The sequence below is a fragment of the Mugil cephalus genome, chromosome 23, assembly GCF_022458985.1.
Source record: "Mugil cephalus isolate CIBA_MC_2020 chromosome 23, CIBA_Mcephalus_1.1, whole genome shotgun sequence".
NCBI classification, from domain to species: Eukaryota; Metazoa; Chordata; class Actinopteri; order Mugiliformes; family Mugilidae; genus Mugil; species Mugil cephalus.
This window is the reverse complement of record NC_061792.1, coordinates 541,003-566,771: the sequence shown is the minus strand read 5'-3', so window position 1 is coordinate 566,771 and position 25,769 is coordinate 541,003. Positions and strand designations below refer to the sequence as shown.

The window sequence follows — 25,769 nt, the reverse complement described above, 5'->3', positions numbered from 1 at the left end:
GAGGTATACTGTGTTAAGTATCCAGGGCATATGTTTAGGACACTCGGGTACTGGCTGGTTCACCCATTCCGTTCTACAGTACACATATTTAAGAGAGAGAAACTGCAGCTGAGCACCCCCATGTACTCTTTTCCCCATGCATCCCTTTTCAGGTTTAGTGAGATCGGCCGATCTGGTCAGCTCTATATTACTACAACAATAGGCCTCAGATCCACAAAAATTATAATCGTACAAGTAATCTCGAACAGGTCTTTCCAAAAATATTTTTACATTTGGAAGTTTTATATAGGGAACAGGGGTACTTCTCCTTCGCTTCTTGTTCCCTCTTCTCTTTGCACGAAGTTGCACTTGAGCCCCAGCTACTGCTGGGCCTTCCAACTCCATTTCTTCAGTTTAAGTTTTTGGAAAAGGTTTCGGCCTTCTTTTCCTTCTTTTGCTGCTTCAACTGCACTCTCAGGCTTTGGCGGCTCTCCCAGGCAGGTCACCACTGCTCCCACCGAGTAGACTCCACGAAAAGGAACAACTACTGTCCGGACCGAGAGCCGCACCCTGGTTAGCTGTTCCGGAAATGTGGGGGTGGCTGCACGTCCTGCCCATGTTCCCGGCAGCTGGATCACGCCATCTCTCCGCCACGCCTCTGGTGTGACGTCAAACTCCTTGCTTGCCTCCCTAGCTCGCGCCGCCTGGTGGCCCCATGCGTCCATACACGTGACACTGTAGTAGAGATTGGTACCTCTTGCTCCGTCCTCTCGAGGGATCGGTCCCAGGTCCTGGACCGTCAGGGTAGGGTCAGAGTAGACTTCCTCTATGAGCCGACCCCAGGTGGTAAGCTCCCACGGTCCAGTCCAGCCCTGACTTTCCGCCATTTCACGTTGATCCTCCCGCAGGTCTTTAATGGTCGAGGTGTATCCTGGACCGTCAGGATCTCTGTAAACCCGAAACACCATATTCACTTGTTCAGTGGACGGTGGTGGATCATGGACCTCTGTACGGGCTGGGCTGTGTGGCCATCCTCTCTTAATCGCCTCTCTCCACAGCGTCCCAGGCCCTGACTGTTTTGCAGTCCTCTTTTCCGCCCCCGAGCTGATGGTGGTGCCGAAGGCAGGGGCGGTGCAGATGGGCCCTCCATGTCTGGTGAGCTAGGATCTGGGGAACTGAGAGGGTCACTCCTGCTCCCTGCTTGTCCTCTCCTTTCCCAAGCCGACGGTGCCAGAGACTGCAGCGGATCTATAAACTTCCTTGCCTGCCATCCCTCAGCCGTAGCAACCTGCAGCAGTCGTCCACTCCTTTGCTGCAGCATGCAGTTGCCGCAAGGATGCAATCTCTGGCCATCCCATTGACAGGTACACTCCCTGCAATCCATCTTCTCACCTCTTAGGTCCCACTGTGTGTGGAACGTCATCCTGGCTACGGTGTTTACTCGGCATAGTCCACATACATGACCATCCAGCACCTTCACCGGCTTAGGGGTCATCCCCTTAAACTCCCTCCGATTGGCTTCAACTCGGAGCGGCTTATTTCTTCCCGGGCCTTCCCACTGGACACCCAGGGTGGTGGGTCTCCAACACACCACACAGTTGTTTTTGACTTCTCTCCACTGTAGAATTTCCTTGTCTTCTGTGGAAATCCCTCTCTTAGCATACTCCAATATGTTGAGGGCTCTGCCTGCCCAGAGCCCTTCGGTGCTGCGTCTCATGACAACCACCCCTTTAACCGTGGCCAGTCGGACGAAGGGTGGTAGGCACGGTATGCTACTGGCCATGATTTCAGCTCCTAGTCACCTAGTCTGGAACTGGTTTCAGCTGCCCTATTCCTTGGATTCCCGACTTCTTTAACCGAACTGTATTTCGGTCTATAATCTCCGTCACTATGTCAGTTTTGTCGTACTTTGCTTTCACTGCTGCTCCAGCTGGGTGGCTCTGTGCTTTAATCCACACACGCTGTCCAACATGTAATGACATCTTGCCTTCCGGGGGTGGCTTCTTATCCTCAGAGCTCCTCCCAACCTCTTGTGACGTAAAGGGGCGCTGATTCAGCTCCTCCGCCGGTGACGGTCTTCCCTCTCGATGTCTGTCATTCAGGGTTTTGACCAGTGATAAGATCTGGGTGCTCCACTCTCTTCCATTGGCGTTCTTCCCAATCCAGCTTTTTACAAGCCCAATGGTTCGTTCCACTACTCCGTTGGCTTGTGGTGTGTATGGCGGTGAATACACTCTAATCACTCCATTGTCCTGACACCACTTATCCACTTTTGCGTTTCGAAAATGAGTTCCATTGTCTGTTCTGAGCTCCTTTGGTATTCCAAGACCGCAACAGACCTGGTCCAACATACTGACAACACTAGTGCCATTAGCCTGGCGAGCAGGTCTCACTGCAACTTACCCTGACATAGAATCTACTAACACCAGCAGGTATTTTTCTCCTCTCATACCTGTTATCCCCAAGGGTCCGGCTACATCCATGCATACAGACCCCCAAGGTATGGTGCTCTTGATGGTCAGTCCTCCTGTTCGCTGTCCTCTCCGACCCGCGTTGTACCGACCACACTCAACACAGTCCTTGAGAACACGCCGAACCTCCTTCTCTGGAATCCACAGCTGCTGTTTTTCCAGCTCCCTGCGCGTTGGGACAGCTCCGGCGTGACCGAGTGCCTCGTGCACCGCCCGCGTCACCCCCTCCACACAGTCTTTTGGGACGATCCTACCTTTAGGCGAACTATCCCATTTCTCGATCCCGACAAAGACAATTTTCCTCATCTGGACGAAACGATCCACTTCTTCGTTTCCTCGCCAGTGAGCTCCTTCTTTTGTATGTGCTTTTTGATGCACCACTTCAAGGTCCAGGTTCAGTCGTAACTCTGCGATTTTCTTCCATAAGTCCTCGTGGGCCACCTTCTTCCCCTTCGCGGTTTCATATCCATTCTCTTCCCAAATGGTTAGGTCCTCATTCAGGGCCTGGGCACAATAATAACTGTCTGTTATAATCCTTGCTCGTTTAATCTTTCTCTTCTCCAGCTCGAGCAGTCCCTCCAACACTGCTGTCACTTCCCCAGCTTGTGCGCTACCGGCTGCCTTCCCTCGCTGACGGTACTCCTCCTTCCCCTTCAGCTTGAGAATGAACCCCCAGTACGCCGCGTCATCGGGACCCTTCCTCGAGCCGTCTGTGAACAAGGTCCATTCATAATCCTCCCGTGGCGGGTTTTCAGCCGCTGCAGCTTTAGGTGCTCCCGGTTGTAAGGGTCCGATCTCGAGATCTGGGTCTAATAGGACGTCTTCCCATCGACCCCACCTGGCATTAGTCGCCTTCGTACTCTCGACAGTTGCTTTCCTGAGGAACCGGTGTACCTGGCTCTGGGTGATGACTCGAACCTCCTGCCCTTGGGATAAATCCTTCAAGGAACTCCAGTATCTTGCCAGCACCGCCAGTTCTTTCTCTTCTAGTTGATACTTTTTTTCCACAGAGGATAGGGTGTAACTCCACAAAGTCACCAGTCCACCACCCTCATTGCTCACCTTCACAGTAGCACCGTCGTCCTCACAACTTATTTCTGCAACCAGCCTTGCTGTTGGACTCCTGGGTTCGAGCCTCAGGGCCCCTTGGATTGCCTTCCTCAGGATCTCCAAGTTGCTCTGATCAGCTGCAGTCCAGACCCATTCCACTGCCTCATTTGGCTTCTTAAGCTTGGCGTACAAAGGTTTCGCATACTTCTGGTATCCCGGTACGTGATCCCTCACATAGTTGCACAAGCCCAACACTTTCTGTAGTTCATTTACTGATGACGGGGGTTCTATCCGTTCGATCTTCTTCTTATATTCCTCAGATAATCCCAAATCGTCAGACACCTGGAATCCCAAATAATCCACCTTTCTTCGCCCAAACTGACACTTTTTCAAGTTGAGTTTGAGCCCTGCTGCTGTAAGTCTCTCCACAATACTTTGTAGTCTATCCAGGTGCTGTTCTTCTGTATCATCTGCGATAAACACATCGTCTATATAGATAGTAGCATCCAGCCCATCAAGTACATCCATAACTGCTGATTGAAATATGTTAGGGGAGTTCTTGTATCCCTGAGGGAGCCTTTCCCACACGTAGGATCTTCCTTTGTGAGTAAAGGCCGTTTTCCCTTGTGAACCTCGGGCTAGTCGAAGAGAGAAAAATCCATTGGCCAAGTCTATACAGGACTTGTAGGGCTTCAGCTTTAGGGTCTTCAGGGTTCCCTGGGGGTTGATGAGACTTGCTCTGTTGGCGACGGTTCTTCTGTTCAAAGCTTTAAAGTTGATTACCGGTCGCCAACCTCCTCCTGAGGATTCTGGTTTTCTTCACCGCCTGTATTGGGCTGTTTGTGATGGGGTTTGGCTCATGGCGAATCACCCCCAGCATCATCAATTCCCTGACGATGAGATCCATCTCTTCCACTGCCCCCGGGTTCAGAGGATACTGCCGTACAGGTGGATGTACTCCTCCTTCTATGGTATGGACATACCTGGTTCCCAGATCGCCACAGTCATTCTTGAATCTCGCCACATTCGCTTTGGAGATGATCTCCCTCAATTTCTCCTTCCCTTCTGGAGAAAGATCACTCTCCTGTATTTTCTGCTCTGTCACTTCTGGAATGTTCACCGACTTGTACCAGACTCTGGCGGTCGAGTCCTCGACCGTTGGCAACCTCACCAACCGGGCTTGTAAAACTCTCAGCCTCTCCTCCACTTTCCTACGGTTGCACGGCTTCTGATGTAATCTTTCCAAGTCTGCTATGGTTACCATGTCATAAGCTCCCAGGACCCACACTATTCCTTTCCAGATGCCATAGGGTACCTCTGTGATTGAGGCATCCGCCAGCTGCACCTTCAACCTCCCCTAGGACTCAGAGCCCTCCTTCAGATCAGATACCTCAGCTCCCGAGTCCACCAAATAGGGGACACCGTCCACCTGGGTGTAGATGTTGTCTTTGACACGGTAAGCATGTTCCAGGGTGACTCGAGCTGTCGCGTCCATTATTCCTTCTTCCCCCCGTCAGCCACCTGCTGGCGGGCTAAACGGAGTGCATCTCTCTGTTCTGGTGTTAATTTTTTATATTCCTCTGGTGCCAGATATCCAGTCTTCTTGTTGCTGGGCTCTCCCCCGGATTGTCGTTGGTCGAATGGCCTGTTGCTAGGAGCGTTAGCTGGAGGACCTCGTGCAGGTGGCCGTTGATCCACTCTCCTTGGTTGGTTCTGCTGGTTTGGCGGTGGCCTCGGGGTTGCCACCTTCTGTTGAGTACGTTGACTCCCCTCGACCCGCCTCTCTTCTTCGAACTTCCTCTTACGGTCCCATTTCTTCACCGTTTCCATTATCTGGTCCGGTGTACTATTCACCGCATCCAAGGTAACAAAATCCAGCTCACCTTTCAGGCCCTTCACCAACCTCCTAAGCACCTTAACACTCCGGCTTGCAGGCACCGTTCGGCTCAAAATGTACCACACCTGGGTCAGAGTCTGCCCTGATCCAGCTGTCCTCGTGCCTTCTCTATTTGCGCATCCTCATCGTCGCCATCCTCTAGCACCAGTCTCTTGTAATGCTCCTCTGCGGTTTCATCCTGATCCATAGGCTGTCCAGTTACATGGGACAGCCAGGTCAGCCGTGCCTGGTTGTCATTAGTGCTCGATTTCACCATCGGCCAGTTCTTCCTCAGGTAATCCTGCAGGTTCTGAGTGGAAGCTTTATCTTGCACTAGTATTTTTATCTTTTTAAATTCCTCAAAGCTGGAACTCCCCCCTGTTGTTGCCGATGTCCCAGCTCGGCTGACGCTTACCGCTACGTCCTGGGTGGGCCGACGCCTTTGTAACTCAGCACCGACTCGGGCCGAGGCTCCCAGTTCCTCATCGTCACTGGATGATATCTCCTGCAAGCGGCGGTTTTCGGTCTCTTTCGCATACTTGAGGGCTGTTTTCTTCAGTCGTCTCAGCATAACATCATGTGTAATGGCCAGGAACGCGGTTTTGAAGTTAGCGGTCAGATTCTCACAGCTCCTTAGTGTGGGGAAGGTGGGGGCCATCAGAAAATTGGCCCATTCCTTCACCTGAGCTTTTACTGGCAGCACCACTTCTTCCTCCAACCGCTCTCCCCATTCCTCTGGGACTCCATGGTCCTGCTGGCCAGCTTCAGGCATATATGTTTTCCGCCCATCCCGCGTTTCTATATATCCAAAGGAAATATCACGCGCCAGCCTTTCCGAGGTACTGTAGATGGTGTATACTGGGGTCTTTTTCTTCGTTCCTTTTCTCTGGCCAACTCGCAGTTCCCTGGCCCCCGTGATGTCTTCCTGCCTTACAGACGCCAGGGTGTCTGCCTCTTCCTCCTTCTCGGGCTCTTCGTCGCCGCTGCTGCTGCTGCTGATTTCCTGATGGCTGCGGGAGCGATTAGGCGGAGGTGAAGATTCTCGTATCGCGCTGTGTCTTGGAGCAGTCACGTTCCCTGGGGTCGGTGTGTTAAATGCTCCCGCGTCTAGTTGCTCCTGGTAGGTTACAGCTGCTACGCCAGGCGTCCTCTCGGTCTGCATACCCTGGTAATCCCTCATCGGCTCCAGCCTGATCCGACTAGGGGCTCCTCCAGACCCAGGGGTCCCAGCCCCTAGCTCTCGTCTGGGTGGACTTCTGGTCGGTGATAGCTGACAGTGGAGGAGCCGTTGGTTCCCCCTCGGCATCCCTGCCCGGGGTGGAGGTGCTCCTGAGTCGCGAAGTTCTCAGCGGTTCTCCCGGCGACTCCCCTCTCACACGTGCCCAGGACTTCTCGTCCTCCGGCCGATTTAAGGTCCTGGTCAGCCTCTCCCTTCTTTCTTTCTGCTGCTTCAAGGAGGTGACGAGGACCATTTCCCCTATGCCGGACCAAGCCGACGCTTCTGTCGCATGTATGCGGCCAGCTTTCACCATGGCCTTCTCAGCCACCAACCATGGCAAGTTTCCCGATCTTATTCCATCAACACACATCGTTACTCGGGTGTATCCAGCGTTACTGGCTGCCCGCAGCCCCATCTCTAGGGCTTCAACCAGCTCCTTCTCGTACTCCTCGGGGGGGATCACTTCCTCATATGCCCTTACGGGAATATGGATTATGGCAAAATAGCGCGATTCACCCCCACTGACAGTCAGGACCGGGCCGCTATCCTCTTCACCCTTTAGTTCTTTAATCCTGCCCTTCAATTCCCTAACGAACCCTTCACCGGCATTCCTGCGCAGCTCTTTCTTGAACTTACTATTCCAAGGGTTATACCGGGGGTCTGTTAGCACGATTAGTCCGTGTCCTGCAAAATCCCATGGTTCCCCATGGTGTTGGTACATTACCGTCTGAGTTTGGCCCTTCCATCTCAGAGCCCCGGCAGGTACAGGATCCAAGAGAGGGAGCCAGTCTCCTTTGTTCTCCTCATCCGTTAGCTCCCTCGAGGGTTTCTCCCGGGAAGGCCAACTCTGTCTCCGATCCTGCAGATAAGTTCGCACCACCTGTGGGGTCACAGAGACGTGCTCGAGCTTCGCAGGCAGGGCCGCTAGTCCAAACGTGGTTCCCTTCTGGTCCCATTCCAGAGAGGAATCCGGCTCCGGGTGTTCTGGCTCCGAGTCATGGCTAGAGTCGGCATCGCTTTCCTTCTGGCTCCCTTCTATACTCTCCGGGGGATCTTTCAGGAATCGGTCTGCCACGGCGCCGAACCTCTGCAGTATGACCCGATAAGATTCATGCTCCTTGTATTGCTTAGCCGCTACAGTCCTTGCCCCTATCGTTACTGCACCTACCCCAGTCACTTTCCCTAGCATCTTGATGATCGGGTCGTATCTCTCATGGGGGCTTATCCACGCTGTCACGGGCTGGGGCTCTTCTTCCAACTTTTTCCCTGGCCATATTACTCCCACAGCCCAGTGCAGCCATGCTTTTATTGTATCCTTTGTTGCCCCCGCTCCAGGAGACGGCACCACATGCACCCCTATCCGTGCAAGCACGTTGGGGGTTCGGAATGTTCCTCCTTCTTTGCAGACTCGGTCCACCTCCTTCCCCACGTCCTCATCCGGGGTGTCAGGAGAGAAGGGGACCGCAAGGCACCTTGCCGACACGTGTTGCTTGACCGTGGGGTCCCAGGTATCCCATCCCCTTCCCCAGGGAATGACCTGGATCACCGTCCCGGTCTGCGCCTTGTCACCATATTCCTTTCTTCGGACCGTGGTCTCCGGGGCCTCTCCTGAGGCCTCGTTCCCCTTATCCTCACTTGGCGGGGACACTGGAGGCGACTCCGAGCTGAGCTGCTCCACTGGGATTTCTGTTCCCCCCTCGGCCATCTCTGAACCTGGCTGGCGTTCTTCTTAACTTTGTCTTTGTCTTTGTCGTCTCGAGCCGCCTTTCTCCAAAGCCTCTCGTAGCGCGTCAAGTCAGGGATGGAGTCGGGCGGTGATGCCTCCCTGCAGGGTCGTCTGGATCCCCGTCGGTTGGGGTCTCTCCAGCGATGTCTGCTGCAACTTTTCCTGTCTGCGTTTCGCCGCTCAGGACAGGTTGAGAGCGTTGGTTCTCTCGCTACCTCGGCTCCAAACAGCTCACGTAGTCTCTGATGCTCCGCGCTGCTCTTCTATTTACCTCGGGTCGTCTCACACGAACGGTAACCTCTCCGGGCTACCAGGGTTCTTTTTTCTTTAGGCGTGGCTAAAGTCGCTCGCTCTGCCACGCCCCACGTTGGGCGCCACGTGTTAGATCCCGGAACAGGTATAACAGCTTCTCCGTTTACTATAGGGTTATGGCTTCACGTCTGCGGAGTATTACTCCAACCGAATTCAATGATAGCACTACTCAAGCTGTAGGCGGGGTAACTCGCCTGGCTTCTAACCACCCTTAGTCCTGACGTCTGCCCCGCTTCCTCACTTCCCCCGGAACCGCCAGTCAGGGAGGCGTCCCGCAGCTGGGTCCGAAGTTGAGTCCCGTCAGTTGTGGTGGCTTACCCCTAATGGATCTGTGCACTTGGTACGTGCCAGGTTATAATTTAAAGGCTAGGCTGGAAGCCCTAGGGACATAGAAATAGTTTTAAGTGGAAACGACTAGTGTGACCAATAAGAGCAAGGTGTCGGAGCTACCATTAAGATTGCCTATAGTTTTACTGTCTTGAGTACCAGCAAAAAGGGAGAAATAATCGTCAGCAAAGATTTTTGACCTTTAGAGCCAAATTTTATTTGCAGGTTCAGCAATAGCGGTTTGCAACAGCTCAATTAATTCGATCAAGAATCAGACATTGGTTAACATAAGATATGAATACAATTTAAACCTAAATCATGTAATACCTAATCAGAAATAAACTCTCTAAAGATTCTGTTCTAAAAATCACTTAATCAAACAAAGAATTACTCATGATCCAAGCAGGGGTAGTAGGGGTAATATAAAAATGTCCAAAACTGTCCCAAAATTCCTTTTTAAAGTAGAACAGGCGTCGAGTGAGCCGCACGGCCGATGCGACCACACCCAACCCTAGTTCCTCTTACTGCCGCGGAGGGAGTTGGTAAAATAGGGAAGTCCTGATGAACGATGATTCTGTCCTTTGGTAAATCCCTTAAATCCTTCTCAAATGTATTCCAATTCGGTCTCCTCGACTCCGTACAAAGTCCAAGAAGTAGTAGAAATCCAAAGTGTGAAAGATAATCCAACTTTGTCTGCTAGGCAGGGGGAATCCAGACCAAATCTTAAAAGCCGAAATAGTACTGCGAGGGTGTTGGCTCAGTCCGCATGCAGCACAGTCTGTGTCCGAGGTGAAGTTCCCGTAGTATATTTCTGAGTTACATCTTTTATACTTTCTAAATCAAGACACATCCTATTTTCCACACATCATTATGACTAACCAACCCCCACCTACTACTTTTATCCAATAAGGGTGTTACCCCCCTGACTCATTAATTAATATTAAGACATTAGTTCTTTTTTTTTTTCTGTACTTTTCCACTAACCATGCGTTTGGACATGTCCTGACTTGCTCTTAGGCCACAAGGTTTCAGTTCCCCTTTTTGTCCCCACTGCTGGCCCTTTACATCCTGTTTATCTTATTCTGCTTATGATTTTACAACACTTAGTTATACTGATTCAATTATTATTCATTTTACATCCTGTGTATATTAATTACTTTACTGAAAATCAACATGTTTAATCAAAATCATCTTCAAATCATTGTATTATCTTTACTCATGCCGTTAATTCAAGTTCCGATCATACATTTAGTACCATACTCTTAAGCTGTTGGTTGGCTGAGATCTCAACTCACTTGACAACGGTCGGGCCTGGTTAGTACTTGGATGGGAGACCGCCTGGGAATACCAGGTGCTGTAAGCTTTTCATTTTCATCAGGAGACATGGTAACATTTACATCATCAAAATACATGCAATGATCATTTTGACCACTTATATATACTGCTTTAGTAACATTTGACGTTGATTACGGCCATACCACCTTGAACACGCCTGATCTTGTCTGATCTCGGAAGTTATGCAGCGTCGGGCCTGGTTAGTACTTGGATGGGAGACCGCCTGGAAATAACAGGTGCTGTAAGCTTTTCATTTTCATCAGGAGACATGGTAACATTTACATCATCAAAATACATGCAATGATCATTTTGACCACTTATTTATACTGCTTTAGTATATCGTTTCTTTTGTATGTGCGTGAGCATGTACGGAACTACGTATGGATGTAACGTTACTCCATGTGCGCGCATGTAGTCGCACGTGCGTCTGTACGTGCGCGAAAACAACACACAAGAATTAGACCAACATGCTCCCATAACTGTGTGTAAAGGTTTGTTTAAGCCTCATCCACATTGTATAATCAATATGTTTGTGTCACGTGTAGTTTAATCATGTGCGGCTGATTCTTTATCGTATTTCCCTCTGAGGTACATAATAGTCTAGCTGGAACCTATTAACAGCGCTACTTGTGGCTTTACTACACAATGATGTAAGTATTATAGAAATTAGTTTTTTTTTGCGTTTTTTTCGGGCAATACAGCAAACCCCAACGTCTGAGGTGGTAGCCGACGTGTGCTGTCGAGATTTGTCATTAGAAATATTGACAAGTGGTTTCCTAACATTGCTTGTATTTTGCATCAATTTGCTGTTGTCCACAATTTGAATTGACGCCAAAATAAAACGAGGCCAGTGGAGATAACGTGGTCATTAGCATACGGGGGAGTGGGGAGCTAACTACGGGGCTAAGTTAACGTGCTAACGGCCAATTTCAATGTGTCAGAAATTTTGAAAATCTTTCCCACACTTTCTCTTCCTAGCGCACTCCTCACAAAATTTACATAGAATGTGCCATAGAATGTTTTCCTTCATGATGTCATAGAATTCTGTCCTTGGATGATTTCATCAAATCTTTTCCTTTGGCCATGATGGCATAGAATCTTTGCCTTTGATCTTACTGAAAGTTTGTTTTATACAAGCCTCTGTGGATCTGTACATTCTTTAGTGCTTCTCAGAGTTACAAATTGACTGCAAGCAAGACAAGGAACACACTTGAATAGAGCATGGTTCATTGATTTTCGTCCAAAGTTTTACAAAACATTTCCCGAATAACAAGCATCAATGGCAACCAACAAAACAGCAAAAGAGCTAAATATCTCAGTAGGGAGCACTCTGGGAAATTGCTATAAAGTGCAATCTTTCCTCAGAGAGGGCGGCTTTTAATTTGTTACCAAATGCTGCAAAAACCAACGAGAAAGTCGGCGTCAAGTCAACAAGAGCCGTCCGGCAATTTTCAGACAGGCAAAAGTTGAAATTGATATGCTGAAATTGACATGCTGAAACAGCTGCGACGTCCGCATAGGTGATGATGATTGGCTAAGGTGCAGTAGGCCTTTCACGATAAGCCAATCTCAGGCAGTGTTCAGTTTAAACACAAATCACACCCAAACCCTGGTTGTACCGGGTCGCCTTGTTTTTCTCTCTGATTCATATCTACCTGTTACATTCTGACTCTACTTCCTGGCAGACTGTATCATTGTAGAAGCTTCAGCTCAAAAACAAAAATGCATGCCATGATGATTTTGACCACTTATATATACTGCGTTTGTGACAGTTACCATCGCTTACGGCCATACCACCCTGAACACGCCTGATCTCGTCTGATCTCGGAAGCTAAGCACGGTAGGGCCTGGTTAGTACTTGGATGGGAGACCGCCTGGGAATACCAGGTGCTGTAAGCTTTTCATTCTCATCAGGAGACATGGTAACATTTACATCATCAATATACATGCAATGATCATTTTGACCACTTATATATACTGCGTTTGTGACAGTTTCCATTGCTTACGGCCATACCACCCTGAACACGCCTGATCTCGTCTGATCTCGGAAGCTATGCAGCGTCGGGCCTGGTTAGTACTTGGATGGGAGACCGCCTGGGAATACCAGGTGCTGTAAGCTTTTCATTTTCATCAGGAGACATGGTAACATTTACATCATCAAAATACATGCAATGATGATTTTGACCACTTATATATACTGCGTTTGTGACAGTTACCATTGCTTATGGCCATACCACCCAGAACACGCCTGATCTCGGAAGCTAAGCAGTGTAGGGCCTGGTTAGTACTTGGATGGGAGACCGCCTGGGAATACCAAGTGCTGTAAGCTTTTCATTCTCATCAGGAGACATGGTAATATTTACATCATCAAAATACATGCAATGATCATTTTGACCACTTATATATATATTGCTTTAGTGACATTTGGCATTGCTTACGGCCATACCAATCTGAACACGCCCGATCTCATCTGATCTCGGAAGCTAAGCACGGTCGGGCCTGGTTAGTACTTGGATGGGAGACCGCCTGGGCATACTAGGTGCTGTAAGCCTTTCATTTTCATCAGGAGACATGGTAACATTTACATCATCAATATACATGCAATGATCATTTTGACCACTTATATATACTGCGTTTGTGACAGTTAACGTTGCTTACGGCCATACCATCCTGAACACGCCTGAGTTTCAGTTTGAAAGTCTAACAGAATCTACGGACCCACCTAGGTTTGTATAAAACAAACTTTCAATAAGATCAAAGGCAAAGATTCTATGCCATCATGATCAAAGGAAAACATTTCATGACATCATCATCAAAGGAAAACAATTGAGGACATCATCAAAGGAAGACATCCCATGACGTCATCGCCCTGTTTCATCCATCGTTTCTTTTGTATGTGCGTGAGCATGCACGGAACTACGTATGGATGTAACGTTACTCCATGTGCGCGCATGTAGTCGCACGTGCGTCTGTACGTGCGCGAAAACAACACACAAGAATTAGACCAACATGCTCCCATAACTGTGTGTAAAGGTTTGTTTAAGCCTCATCCACATTGTATAATCAATATGTTTGTGTCACGTGTAGTTTAATCATGTGCGGCTGATTCTTTATCGTATTTCCCTCTGAGGTACATAATGGTCTAGCTGGAACCTATGAACAGCGCTACTTGTGGCTTTACTACACAATGATGTAAGTATTATGTAAATTAGTTCTGTTTTTGCGTTTCTTTCGGGCAATACAGCAAACCCCAACGTCTGAGGTGGCAGCCGACGTGTGCTGTCGAGATTTGTCATTAGAAATATTGACAAATGGTTTCCTAACATTGCTTGTATTTTGCATCAATTTGCTGTTGTCCACAATTTGAACTGACGCCGAAATAAAACGAGGCCAGTGGAGATAACGTGGTCGTTAGCATACGGTGGAGTGGGGAGCTAACTAGGGGGCTAAGTTAACGTGCTAACGGCCAATTTCAATGTGTCAGAATGTGTCTGTATGTATGTTAGTATTTTATTTTTATTTAACCTTTGTTTACCTAGGCAAGCAATTAAGAACAGTTTTTTACCGGCTGTAGTTGTGTTGTCATTTTTATTGCTGTAAGTTTTCTGTTTGTCTTGGAACAGGCTAACCGGTTTAGCACGTTGTGATGCTGCCAACTGGTACAGCGTTAAATAGTTGTACAACTACAACTATAGCCGAAGAGTCAACCTTAACATATTTGAGTGTTTATGCTCTAATGCTGGACTTTTTATGAGACATGTATAAAAGAGTGATCTATGAAAATAAAAAAGACCCCAGTTAGTTGTCATTAGATGTACTGAATCTTGAATTAGAGATAAGGCAGGACTATTTTACGTTATTCCCCGTGGAGAAATGAAGGTTTTACAGACAATGCAAAATGATAAAACAAACCAAAACCAAAGGAGCACGTTCGGGCCTGGTTCGTACTTGGATGGGAGACCGCCTGGGAATACTAGGTGCTGTAAGCCTTTCATTTTCATCAGGAGACATGGTAACATTTACATCATCAATATACATGCAATGATCATTTTGACCACTTATATATACTGCGTTTGTGACAGTTGCCATTGCTTACGGCCATACCACCCTGAACACGCCTGATCTCGTCTGATCTCGGAAGCTAAGCAGTGTAGGGCCTGGTTAGTACTTGGATGGGAGACCGCCTGAGAATACCATGTGCTGTAAGCTTTTCATTCTCATCAGGAGACATGGTAACATTTACATCATCAAAATACATGCAATGATCATTTTGACCACTTATATATACTTCTTTAGTGACATTTGACATTGCTTACGGCCATACCAACCTGAACACGCCTGATCTCGTCTGATCTCGGAAGCTAAGCACGGTCGGGCCTGGTTAGTACTTGGATGGGAGACCGCCTGGGAATACCAGGTGCTGTAAGCTTTTCATTCTCATCAGGAGACATGGTAACATTTACATCATCAAAATACATGCAAGGATGATTTTGATCACTTATATATACTGCTTTAGTGACATTTGACGTTGCTTACGGCCATACCAACCTGAACAGGCCAGATCTCGTCTGATCTCCGAAGCTAAGCACGGTCGGGCCTGGTTAGTACTTGGATGGGAGACCGCCTGGGAATACTAGGTGCTGTAAGCCTTTGATTTTCATCAGGAGACATGGTAACATTTACATCATCAATATACATGCAATGATCATTTTGACCACTTATATATACTGCGTTTGTGACAGTTACCATTGCTTACGGCCATACCACCCTGAACACGCCTGATCTCGTCTGATCTCGGAAGCTAAGCAGTGTAGGGCCTGGTTAGTACTTGGATGGGAGAACGCCTGGGAATACCAGGTGCTGTAAGCTTTTCATTCTCATCAGGAGACATGGTAACATTTACATCATCAAAATACATGCAATGATCATTTTGACCACTTATATATACTTCTTTAGTGACATTTGACATTACTTACGGCCATACCAACCTGAACACGCCTGATCTCGTCTGATCTCGGAAGCTAAGCACGGTCGGGCCTGGTTAGTACTTGGATGGGAGACCGCCTGGGAATACCAGGTGCTGTAAGCTTTTCATTCTCATCAGGAGACATGGTAACATTTACATCATCAAAATACATGCAAGGATGATTTTGATCACTTATATATACTGCTTTAGTGACATTTGACGTTGCTTACGGCCATACCAACCTGAACAGGCCAGATCTCGTCTGATCTCGGAAGCTAAGCACGGTCGGGCCTGGTTAGTACTTGGATGGGAGACCGCCTGGGAATACTAGGTGCTGTAAGCCTTTCATTTTCATCAGGAGACATGGTAACATTTACATCATCAAAATACATGCAATGATCATATTGACCACTTATATATACTGCGTTTGTGAAAGTTAACGTTGCTTACGGCCATACCAACCTGAACACGCCATATCGTCTGATCTCGGCAGCTAAGCACGGTCGGGCCTGGTTAGTACTTGGATGGGAGACAGCCTGGGAATACTAGGTGCTGTAAGCCTTTCATTTTCATCAGGAGACATGGTAACATTTACATCATCAATATACATGCAATGATCATTTTGACCACTTATATATACTGCGTTTGTGACAGTTACCATTGCTTACGGCCATACCACCCTGAACACGCCTGATCTCGTCTGATCTCGGAAGCTATGCAGCGTCGGGCCTGGTTAGTACTTGGATGGGAGACCGCCTGGGAATACCAGGTGCTGTAAGCTTTTCATTTTCATCAGGAGACATGGTAACATTTACATCATCAAAATACATGCAATGATCATTTTGACCACTTATATATACTGCGTTTGTGACAGTCACCATTGCTTATGGCCATACCACCCAGAACACGCCTGATCTCGTCAGATCTCGGAAGCTAAGCAGTGTAGGGCCTGGTTAGTACTTGGATGGGAGACCGCCTGGGAATACCAAGTGCTGTAAGCCTTTCATTCTCATCAGGAGACATGGTAATATTTACATCATCAAAATACATGCAATGATCATTTTGACCACTTATATATATATTGCTTTAGTGACATTTGACATTGCATACGGCCATACCAATCTGAACACGCCCGATCTCATCTGATCTCGGAAGCTAAGCACGGTCGGGCCTGGTTAGTACTTGGATGGGAGACCGCCTGGGCATACTAGGTGCTGTAAGCCTTTCATTTTCATCAGGAGACATGGTAACATTTACATCATCAAAATACATGCAATGATGATTTTGACCACTTATATATACTGCGTTGTGACAGTTAACGTTGCTTACGGCCATACCATCCTGAAACACGCCTGAGTTTTCAGTTTGAAAGTCTAACAGAATCTACGGACCCACCTAGGTTTGTATAAAACAAACTTTCAATAAGATCAAAGGCAAAGATTCTATGCCATCATGATCAAAGGAAAACATTTCATGACATCATCATCAAAGGAAAACAATTGAGGACATCATCAAAGGATGACATTCCATGACGTCATCGCCCTGTTTCATCCATCGTTTCTTTTGTATGTGCGTGAGCATGCACGGAACTACGTATGGATGTAACGTTACTCCATGTGCGCGCATGTAGTCGCACGTGCGTCTGTACGTGCGCGAAAACAACACACAAGAATTAGACCAAACATGCTCCCATAACTGTGTGTAAAGGTTTGTTTAAGCCTCATCCACATTGTATAATCAATATGTTTGTGTCACGTGTAGTTTAATCATGTGCGGCTGATTCTTTATCGTATTTCCTTCTGAGGTACATAATGGTCTAGCTGGAACCTATTAACAGCGCTACTTGTGGCTTTACTACACAATGATGTAAGTATTATGTAAATTATTTCTTTTTTGCGTTTCTTTCGGGCAATACAGCAAACCCAACGTCTGAGGTGGTAGCCGACGTGTGCTGTCGAGATTTGTCATTCGAAATATTGACAAGTGGTTTCCTAACATTGCTTGTATTTTGCATCAATTTGCTGTTGTCCACAATTTGAACTGACGCCGAAATAAAACGAGGCCAGTGGAGATAACGTGGTCGTTAGCATACGGTGGAGTGGGGAGCTAACTACGGGGCTAAGTTAACGTGCTAACGGCCAATTTCAATGTGTCAGAATGTGTCTGTATGTATGTTAGTATTTTATTTTTATTTAACCTTTGTTTACCTAGGCAAGCAATTAAGAACAGTTTTACCGGCTGTAGTTGTGTTGTCATTTTTATTGCTGTAAGTTTTCTGTTTGTCTTGGAACAGGCTAACCGGTTTAGCACGTTGTGATGCTGCGAACTGGTACAGCGTTAAATAGTTGTACAACTACAACTATAGCCGAAGAGTCAACCTTAACTTATTTGAGTGTTTATGCTCTAATGCTGGACTTTTTATGAGACATGTATAAAAGAGTGATCTATGAAAATAAAAAAGACCCCAGTTAGTTGTCATTAGATGTACTGAATCACTTGAATCTTGAATTAGAGATAAGGCAGGACTATTTTACGTTATTCCCCGTGGAGAAATGAAGGTTTTACAGACAATGCAAAATGATAAAACAAACCAAAACCAAAGGAGCACGTTCGCCCCTGGTTAGTACTTGGATGGGAGACCGCCTGGGAATACTAGGTGCTGTAAGCCTTTCATTTTCATCAGGAGACATGGTAACATTTACATCATCAATATACATGCAATGATCATTTTGACCACTTATATATACTGCGTTTGTGACAGTTACCATTGCTTACGGCCATACCATCCTGAACACGCCTGATCTCGTCTGATCTCGGAAGCTAAGCAGTGTAGGGCCTGGTTAGTACTTGGATGGGAGACCGCCTGGGAATACCAGGTGCTGTAAGCTTTTCATTCTCATCAGGAGACATGGTAACATTACATCATCAAAATACATGCAATGATCATTTTTACCACTTATATATACTTCTTTAGTGACATTTGACATTACTTACGGCCATACCAACCTGAACACGCCTGATCTCGTCTGATCTCGGAAGCTAAGCACGGTCGGGCCTGGTTAGTACTTGGATGGGAGACCGCCTGGGAATACCAGGTGCTGTAATCTTTTCATTCTCATCAGGAGACATGGTAACATTTACATCATCAAAATACATGCAATGATCATTTTGACCACTTATATATACTGCGTTTGTGAAAGTTAACGTTGCTTACGGCCATACCAACCTGAACACGCCATATCGTCTGATCTCGGAAGCTAAGCACGGTCGGGCCTGGTTAGTACTTGGATGGGAGACCGCCTGGGAATACTAGGTGCTGTAAGCCTTTCATTTTCATCAGGAGACATGGTAACATTTACCTCATCAATATACATGCAATGATCATTTTGACCACTTATATATACTGCGTTTGTGACAGTTACCATCGCTTACGGCCATACCACCCTGAACACGCCTGATCTCGTCTGATCTCGGAAGCTATGCAGCGTCGGGCCTGGTTAGTACTTGGATGGGTGACCGCCTGGGAATACCAGGTGCTGTAAGCTTTTCATTTTCATCAGGAGACATGGTAACATTTACATCATCAAAATACATGCAATGATCATTTTGACCACTTATATATACTGCGTTTGTGACAGTCACCATTGCTTATGGCCATACCACCCAGAACACGCCTGATCTCGTCAGATCTCGGAAGCTAAGCAGTGTAGGCCTGGTTAGTACTTGGATGGGAGACCGCCTGGGAATACCAAGTGCTGTAAGCTTTTCATTCTCATCAGGAGACATGGTAATATTTACATCATCAAAATACATGCAATGATCATTTTGACCACTTATATATATATTGCTTTAGTGACATTTGACATTGCTTACGGCCATACCAATCTGAACACGCCCGATCTCATCTGATCTCGGAAGCTAAGCACGGTCGGGCCTGGTTAGTACTTGGATGGGAGACCGCCTCGGCATACTAGTTCTGTAATCCTTTCATTTTCATCAGGAGACATGGTAACAATTACATCATCAAAATACATGCAATTGATGTTTTTGACCACTTATATATACTGCGTTTGTACAGTTAAACGATTGCAATACGGCCATACCATCCTGACACGCCGGAGTTGTCAGTTTGAAAGTCTAACAGAATCTACGGACCCACCTAGGTTTGTATAAAAAAAACAAACTTTCAATAAGTCAAAGGCAAAGATTCTAATGCCATCATGATCCCAACAGGAAAACATTTCATGACATCATCATCCAAGTAAACAATTGAGGACAACAATCAAAGAAGACATCCCATTACGTCATCAGCTCCCCTGTTTTCACCATCGTCTTCTTTTGTAATGTCGTGAGCTGCACGGAACTACGTAATGGATGTAACGTTACACTACTCCATCTGCGCGCATGTAATCGCACGTGCGTCGAACGTGCGCGAAAACAATACACAAAAACTAGACCAACATGCTCCCATAACTGTGTGTAAAGGTTTTGTTTAACCTCATCCACATTGATAATCAATATGTTTTGTGTCACTGTAGTCTTTAAATCAATTGCGGCTAGAGTAACGCATATTTGGAGATTTTCTTAATTCCGTATTTCCCTCTGAGGTACATAATGGTCTAGCTGAACACCTATTAACACGCTACTTGTGGCTTACTACACAATGATGTAAGTATTATTTAAATTAGTTTTCGGTTTTTGCGTTCATTCGGGCAATACACAAACCCCAACGACTGAAGTGGAAGCCACGTGTGCTGACGAGATTTGTCATTAGAAATATTGACAAGTGGTTTCCTAACATTGCTTGTATTTTGCATTCAATTTGCTGTTGTCCACAATTTGAACTGACGTCCGAAATAAAACAGGCCATTGGTGATACGTGGTCGTAGCAATACGTGTGGAGTGGGAAGCTAACTACGGGGCTAAGTTAAACGGTGCTAACCGGCCAAATTTCAATGTGTCGAATGCGTGCGGACTTTATGTATGTTTAGTATTTTATTTTTATTTAACCTTTGTTTTACCTAGCAAGCAATTTAAGAACAGTTTTACCACTGTAGTTGTGTAGGTTGTCCATTTTTTTGCTGTAAAGTTTTTCTGTTTTGTCTTGGAACAGGCTAACGTTTAGCACGTTGTGATGCGCGAAATAACCATCGCAGTAGCTCAGTTACCTACGTCACCCCTACCGGTGCAGCAAACCTTGAACCCTCTCAAATGAGAAAACCTGTGGTCCGGTGCGTGCCGACTACGCTACCGGTGTAACAGCTATTTGCGGCAACGTGTGTGTGCCCCATACCCCAAAAGCTCCCCCATAGTAGGTAACAACAAGCGTTAACAATAGTTGTACAAAGGGGGGGGGGCGGGGGGGGATAGTGGGGGGGGTATGTAAGTGGTGGGGGGAGGGGGGGGGGGGCTTAAGTGACATATGTAGTTTTATTGAGCATAGTTTTGCTGGACTTTTTATAGACATGTATAGAAAGAGTGATCTATGAAAATAAAAAAACCCCCACTAGTTTTTCATTTAGATGTAACTGCGCGCGTCACTTGAATCTTGAATTAAGATAAGGCAGGACTAATTTTAAACGTTATTCCCCGTGGAGAAATCAAGGTTCTTTACGAGACAATGCAAATGAAAAACAAAACCACAACTATCCTAAGGAGAGAAACTATATAAAAGTAAATGAGTTGGGTTGAGAGGGAGTTTTTTTTTATCTTGTTCTCTAAATACACACAACATCTACTACTATTTATTACAATACTGTAAGTTGGTAGAAGAGTGTTATCGGTGATTTTGTTGCTCACGCCCAAAACTGACGACATATATTAACATATCAATAGTACCAACGGACGGCAGTGTTATAGATCACACTCACTATGTGACGACTCAAGATTGAAAAGTTTAATGAAAACTTTGATCGAGGATACCCTCAATTGAAAAACACAACCATAGTGAGGAAAAAGAAAATGATCACGGCGAGAAAACAGAAGAAATTTGAAAATCTTCCCACACCCTCTCTCTTCCAAGCGCACCTCCTCACAAAAATTTACATAGAATGTGCCATAAATGTTTTCCTTCATGATGTCATAGAATTCTGTCCTTTCAATCAAAATTTCCTTTGTGCCATGATGGCATAGAATCTTTGCCTTTGAATCTACAGAAAGTTTGTTTTATACAAGTCCTCCTGAGGATACTGTACATTCTTTAGTGCTTGTCCAGAGTTACAAATTGACTGCAAGCAAGAACCAAGGAACACACTTGAATAGAGCATTGGTTCATTGATTTTCGTCACAGTTTACAAAACATTTCCGAATAACAAGCATCAATGGCAACCACAAACAGAAAAGAGCGAATATCCAGTAAGGGAGCACTCTGGGAAATTGCCTGAAAATGCAATCTTTCCTCAAGAGGCGGCTTTGAATTTGTCACCATTTTCATCAGGAGACATGGTAACATTTACATCATCAAATACATGCATGATCATTTGACCACTTAATTTATAACTGCTTTAAGTGATGTTTGACATTGCTTACAGGCCATACCAACCAGAACACGCAAGCCAGGACCTGTAGCCTTTTCATTTTCATCAGGGGACACATGAACATTTCCATCATCAGAATACATGCAATATTGATTTAGAAACTCACTTATATGTACCGCTTTTGTGACAGACCACCATACCACCGCTCGTAAGACGCCCCGTGTTATTGCTTGTCTCGCTGATTTCAGTTTGAAAGTCTAACAGAAAAATCTACGACCACCTAGGTTTGTATAAAACAAACTTTCAATAAGATCAAGGCAAAGATTCTATGCCATCATGATCAAAGGAAAACATTTCAATGACATCATCATCAAAGAAAACAATTGAGGACATCATCAAAGGAAGACTCCCATGACGTCATCGCCCTGTTTTCATCCATCGTTTCTTTTGTATGTGCGTGAGAATGCACGAACTACGTAGGATGTAACGTTACTACTACCATCTGCGCGCATGTAGACGCACGTGCGTCTGTACGTGCGCGAAAACAATACACAAAAATTAGACCAACATGCACCCCAATAATTGTGTGTTAAAGGTTTGTTTAATCCTCATCCACATTGTATAATCAATATGTTTGTGTCACGTGTAGTTTAATCATGTGCGGCTGATTCTTTATCGTATTTCCCTCTGAGGTACATAATGGTCTAGCTGGAACCTATTAACAGCGCTACTTGGGGCTTTACTTACACAATGATGTAAGTTTATGGTAAATTAGTTCTGTTTTTTTTGCGTTTCTTTCGGCAATACAGCAAACCCCAACATCTGAAGTAGGTAGCCGAACGTGTGCTGTTCGAGATTTGTCATTAGAAATATTGACAAGTGGTTTCCAAACATTGCTTGTATTTTGGCATCACAATTTTGCTGGTTTTGTCCACAATTTGAAAAAAAAAAAAAAAACTTGGGGGACACCCCCACGCCGAAATAAAACAGGCCAGTGGAGATAACGACTGGGTCGTTAGCATAGCGGAGGAGTGGGAGCTACTACGGGCTAAGTTAACGAGCTAACGGCCAATTTCAATGTGTCAGAATGTGGTCTGAATGTAAGTTAGTATTTTATTTGTATTTAACTTTGTTTAACCCTAGTCAAGCATTTAAGAACCGTTTTTACCCAGACTGAGTTGTGTTGCATTTTTATTGCTGTACAGATTTTCTGTTTGTCTGGAAAAGGCTAACCGGTTTAGCACTTGTGATGCTGCCTAACTGTATCAAAGCGTTTAAAAATAGTTGTACAACTACAACAATCGCCGATATAGTCAACCTAACATATTTGAGTGTTTATGCTCTAATGCTGGACTTTTTATAGACATGTATAAAAGAGTGATCTTTGAAAATAAAAAAAGACCCCAGTTAGTTTCATTAGATGTACCGAATCGCCCACTTGAATCTTTGAATAATAGATAAGGCGGACTAATTTCACTTGTATTCCCCGTGAGAAATGAATGGTTTACAGACAATGCAAAATATAAAACAAACCAAAAACCAAAGGAGGAGAAATAAACTATATAAAAGTAAATATTTAACAGGTACAAAAATAATTACATCTACTACTATTTATAACGAATACCTACTGAGACAGGTTGGTAGAAAGTGGTAGTAAAAAGTGGTAGTGGTGATTTGGTTGCTCATGGCCAAACTGACTATCTCGGACATAATTATCAATCAATAGTTAACCATCGAACGCAGTGTTATAGATCTCACTATGTGACACCAAGATTAAAGGTGTTAATGAAAACTTTGATCGAGGAACCTAAATGAAAACACAACCAGAGTGAGAGAAAAAGAAAATGATCACAAAAACAGAAGAAAATTTGGAAATCTTTCCCACACTCTCCTCTTCCTCCGAACTCCTCACAAAATTTACATAGAATGTGCCATAGAAATTTTTTTTCCTTCATATTCATAGAATTCTGTCCTTTCATCAAATCTTTTCTTTGGCCATGATGCATAGAATCTTTGCCTTTGATCTTACTGAAAGTTTGTTTTTATTACAAGCCTCTGTGGATCTTACATTCTTTAGTGCTGTCAGAGTAACAAATTGACTGCAAGCAAGACAACGTACACAACTTGAATAGAGCATGGTTCATTGATTTTCGTCCAACGTTTTACAAAACATTTTCCCGAATAACAATCATCAATGGCAAACCATCAAAACAGCAAAAGAGCTGAAATCTCAGTAGGGACATCTCACCTGGAAATAGCCTGAAAGTGCAATCCTTTCCTCAGAGAGGGCGGCTTTGAATTTTTTTGGTTTACCATTTTTCATCAGGATACAATGGTAACATTTACATCATCAAAATACATGCAATGATCATTTTGACCACTTATTTATACTGCTTTAGTGGATGATTGATCCTTTGCCCTTACGGCCATACCAACCTGAACACGCCCAGGTCCTGTAAGCCTTTCATTTTCCTCAGGGGACACAGGAACATTCCATCATCCATAAATACATGCAATATAGATTTTGACCACTCTATATTGTACCGCTTTTGACTGACAACCATAACCACCGTCGTAAGACGGCCCGTTTTTGCTTGTCTCGCTCTTTCAGTTTGGAAAATCCCTAACAGAATCACGGACCCGCAACCTAGGTTTTGATAAAACAAACCTTTCAATAAGATCAAAGGCAAAGATTCTATGCCATCATGATCAAGGTAAACATTCATGACAATCATCATCAAGGAAAACAATTGAGGACATCATCAACAGGAAGACATCCCATGACGGACATCGCCCTGTTTCATCCATCGTTTCTTTTGTATGTGCGAGAGCATGCACGGAACTACGTATGGATAAACGTTACACCATGTGCGCGCATGTAGTCGCACGGTGCGTCATGTACGGCGCGAAACAATCAACACAAAAATTAGACCACATCTTCCCATAACTGTGTGTAAAGGTTTGTTAAAAAAGCCTCATCCACATTGTATATATCAATATGTTTGTGTCACTGTGAGTTTTAATCATGTGGCGGTCTGTTCTTTATCGTATTTCCCCTCAGAGGTACATAATGGCTAGCTGGAACCTATTAACAGCGCTACTTTGTGGCTTTACTACACAATGAAGTAAGTATTATGTAAATTAGTTCCGTTTTTTGCATTTCTATACGGCAATACAGCAAACCCCAACGTCTGAAGTGGTAGCCGACGTGTGCTGTTCGAGATTTGTCATTAGAAATATTGACAAGTGGTTTTCCTAACATTGCTTGTATTTTGCATCAATTTGCTGTTGTCCACAATTTGAACTGACGCCGAAATAAAACGAGGCCAGTGGAGATAACTGGTCGTTTAGCATACGGTGGAGTGGGGAGCTAACTACGGGCCTAAGTTAACGTGCTTAACGTCCAATTTCCAATGTGACAGAATGTGTCTGTATAATTTTAGTCTTTTATTTTTATTTAACCTTTGTTTACCTAATGGCAAGCAATATAAGAACTGTTTAAAAACCGGATGTAGTTGTGTTGACATTTTTATTGGCTGTAAGTTTTTCTGTTTGTCTGGAACAGGCTAACCGTTTTAGCAACGTTGTGATGCTGCGAACTGTAACAGGGCGTTAAATAGTTTTTGTACAACTACAACTATAGCCGAAGAGGTCAACAAAAATATTTTGAGTGTTTATGCTCTAATGCTTGGATTTTTATGAACATGTATAAAAAGAGTGATCTATGAAAATAAAAAAGACCCAGTTAGTTTGTCATTAGATGTACTGAATCACTTGAATCTTGAATTAGAGATACAGCAGGACTATTTACGTTATTCCCCGTGGAGAAATGAAGGATTTACAGACCATGCAAAATGAAAAACAAACCAAAACAAAGGAGAGTAACTATATAAAAGTTAAATTGTTAAAGGTACAAAAATAATTACATCTACTACTATTTATTACTAATACTGATACAGTTGTAGAAGAGTGATAGTGGTGATTTTGGTTGCACATGCCAAAATCTGACGACATATATTATCATATCAATAG

The 25,769-nt window shown here is 45.1% G+C and overlaps 14 non-coding genes and 7 pseudogenes across 14 annotated transcripts; all 21 read left to right on the top strand.

Moving 5' to 3' along the window:
* Nucleotides 1–10,424: 10,424 nt before the first annotated feature.
* Nucleotides 10,425–10,543, top strand: LOC125001962 (annotated as a pseudogene).
* A 1,532-nt stretch (nucleotides 10,544–12,075) lies between these two features.
* LOC125003282 lies at nucleotides 12,076–12,194 on the top strand. The gene has a single exon (XR_007112142.1). It is a non-coding gene; the product is annotated as a 5S ribosomal RNA (ribosomal RNA).
* A 101-nt stretch (nucleotides 12,195–12,295) lies between these two features.
* LOC125002845 lies at nucleotides 12,296–12,414 on the top strand. Its single transcript, XR_007111839.1, has one exon. It is a non-coding gene; the product is annotated as a 5S ribosomal RNA (ribosomal RNA).
* Nucleotides 12,415–12,515: 101 nt separating this feature from the next.
* LOC125002308 lies at nucleotides 12,516–12,624 on the top strand (annotated as a pseudogene).
* Nucleotides 12,625–12,727: 103 nt separating this feature from the next.
* On the top strand, nucleotides 12,728–12,846 carry LOC125003187. Its single transcript, XR_007112052.1, has one exon. It is a non-coding gene; the product is annotated as a 5S ribosomal RNA (ribosomal RNA).
* A 1,539-nt stretch (nucleotides 12,847–14,385) lies between these two features.
* Nucleotides 14,386–14,504, top strand: LOC125002651. Its single transcript, XR_007111803.1, has one exon. It is a non-coding gene; the product is annotated as a 5S ribosomal RNA (ribosomal RNA).
* Nucleotides 14,505–14,605: 101 nt separating this feature from the next.
* Nucleotides 14,606–14,724, top strand: LOC125002081. The gene has a single exon (XR_007111749.1). It is a non-coding gene; the product is annotated as a 5S ribosomal RNA (ribosomal RNA).
* A 101-nt stretch (nucleotides 14,725–14,825) lies between these two features.
* On the top strand, nucleotides 14,826–14,944 carry LOC125001345. Its single transcript, XR_007111605.1, has one exon. It is a non-coding gene; the product is annotated as a 5S ribosomal RNA (ribosomal RNA).
* Nucleotides 14,945–15,045: 101 nt separating this feature from the next.
* Nucleotides 15,046–15,164, top strand: LOC125002722. Its single transcript, XR_007111817.1, has one exon. It is a non-coding gene; the product is annotated as a 5S ribosomal RNA (ribosomal RNA).
* A 101-nt stretch (nucleotides 15,165–15,265) lies between these two features.
* Nucleotides 15,266–15,384, top strand: LOC125003037. Its single transcript, XR_007111906.1, has one exon. It is a non-coding gene; the product is annotated as a 5S ribosomal RNA (ribosomal RNA).
* Nucleotides 15,385–15,485: 101 nt separating this feature from the next.
* LOC125001470 lies at nucleotides 15,486–15,604 on the top strand (annotated as a pseudogene).
* Nucleotides 15,605–15,705: 101 nt separating this feature from the next.
* On the top strand, nucleotides 15,706–15,822 carry LOC125002744 (annotated as a pseudogene).
* A 101-nt stretch (nucleotides 15,823–15,923) lies between these two features.
* Nucleotides 15,924–16,042, top strand: LOC125002833. Its single transcript, XR_007111837.1, has one exon. It is a non-coding gene; the product is annotated as a 5S ribosomal RNA (ribosomal RNA).
* Nucleotides 16,043–16,143: 101 nt separating this feature from the next.
* Nucleotides 16,144–16,262, top strand: LOC125003147. Its single transcript, XR_007112014.1, has one exon. It is a non-coding gene; the product is annotated as a 5S ribosomal RNA (ribosomal RNA).
* A 103-nt stretch (nucleotides 16,263–16,365) lies between these two features.
* On the top strand, nucleotides 16,366–16,484 carry LOC125001371. The gene has a single exon (XR_007111628.1). It is a non-coding gene; the product is annotated as a 5S ribosomal RNA (ribosomal RNA).
* Nucleotides 16,485–18,030: 1,546 nt separating this feature from the next.
* On the top strand, nucleotides 18,031–18,149 carry LOC125003288. The gene has a single exon (XR_007112148.1). It is a non-coding gene; the product is annotated as a 5S ribosomal RNA (ribosomal RNA).
* A 100-nt stretch (nucleotides 18,150–18,249) lies between these two features.
* On the top strand, nucleotides 18,250–18,368 carry LOC125003199. Its single transcript, XR_007112063.1, has one exon. It is a non-coding gene; the product is annotated as a 5S ribosomal RNA (ribosomal RNA).
* A 101-nt stretch (nucleotides 18,369–18,469) lies between these two features.
* Nucleotides 18,470–18,586, top strand: LOC125002204 (annotated as a pseudogene).
* A 101-nt stretch (nucleotides 18,587–18,687) lies between these two features.
* LOC125002484 lies at nucleotides 18,688–18,806 on the top strand. The gene has a single exon (XR_007111787.1). It is a non-coding gene; the product is annotated as a 5S ribosomal RNA (ribosomal RNA).
* A 101-nt stretch (nucleotides 18,807–18,907) lies between these two features.
* Nucleotides 18,908–19,025, top strand: LOC125001656 (annotated as a pseudogene).
* Nucleotides 19,026–19,128: 103 nt separating this feature from the next.
* LOC125002298 lies at nucleotides 19,129–19,246 on the top strand (annotated as a pseudogene).
* The last annotated feature ends 6,523 nt before the right edge of the window (nucleotides 19,247–25,769 follow it).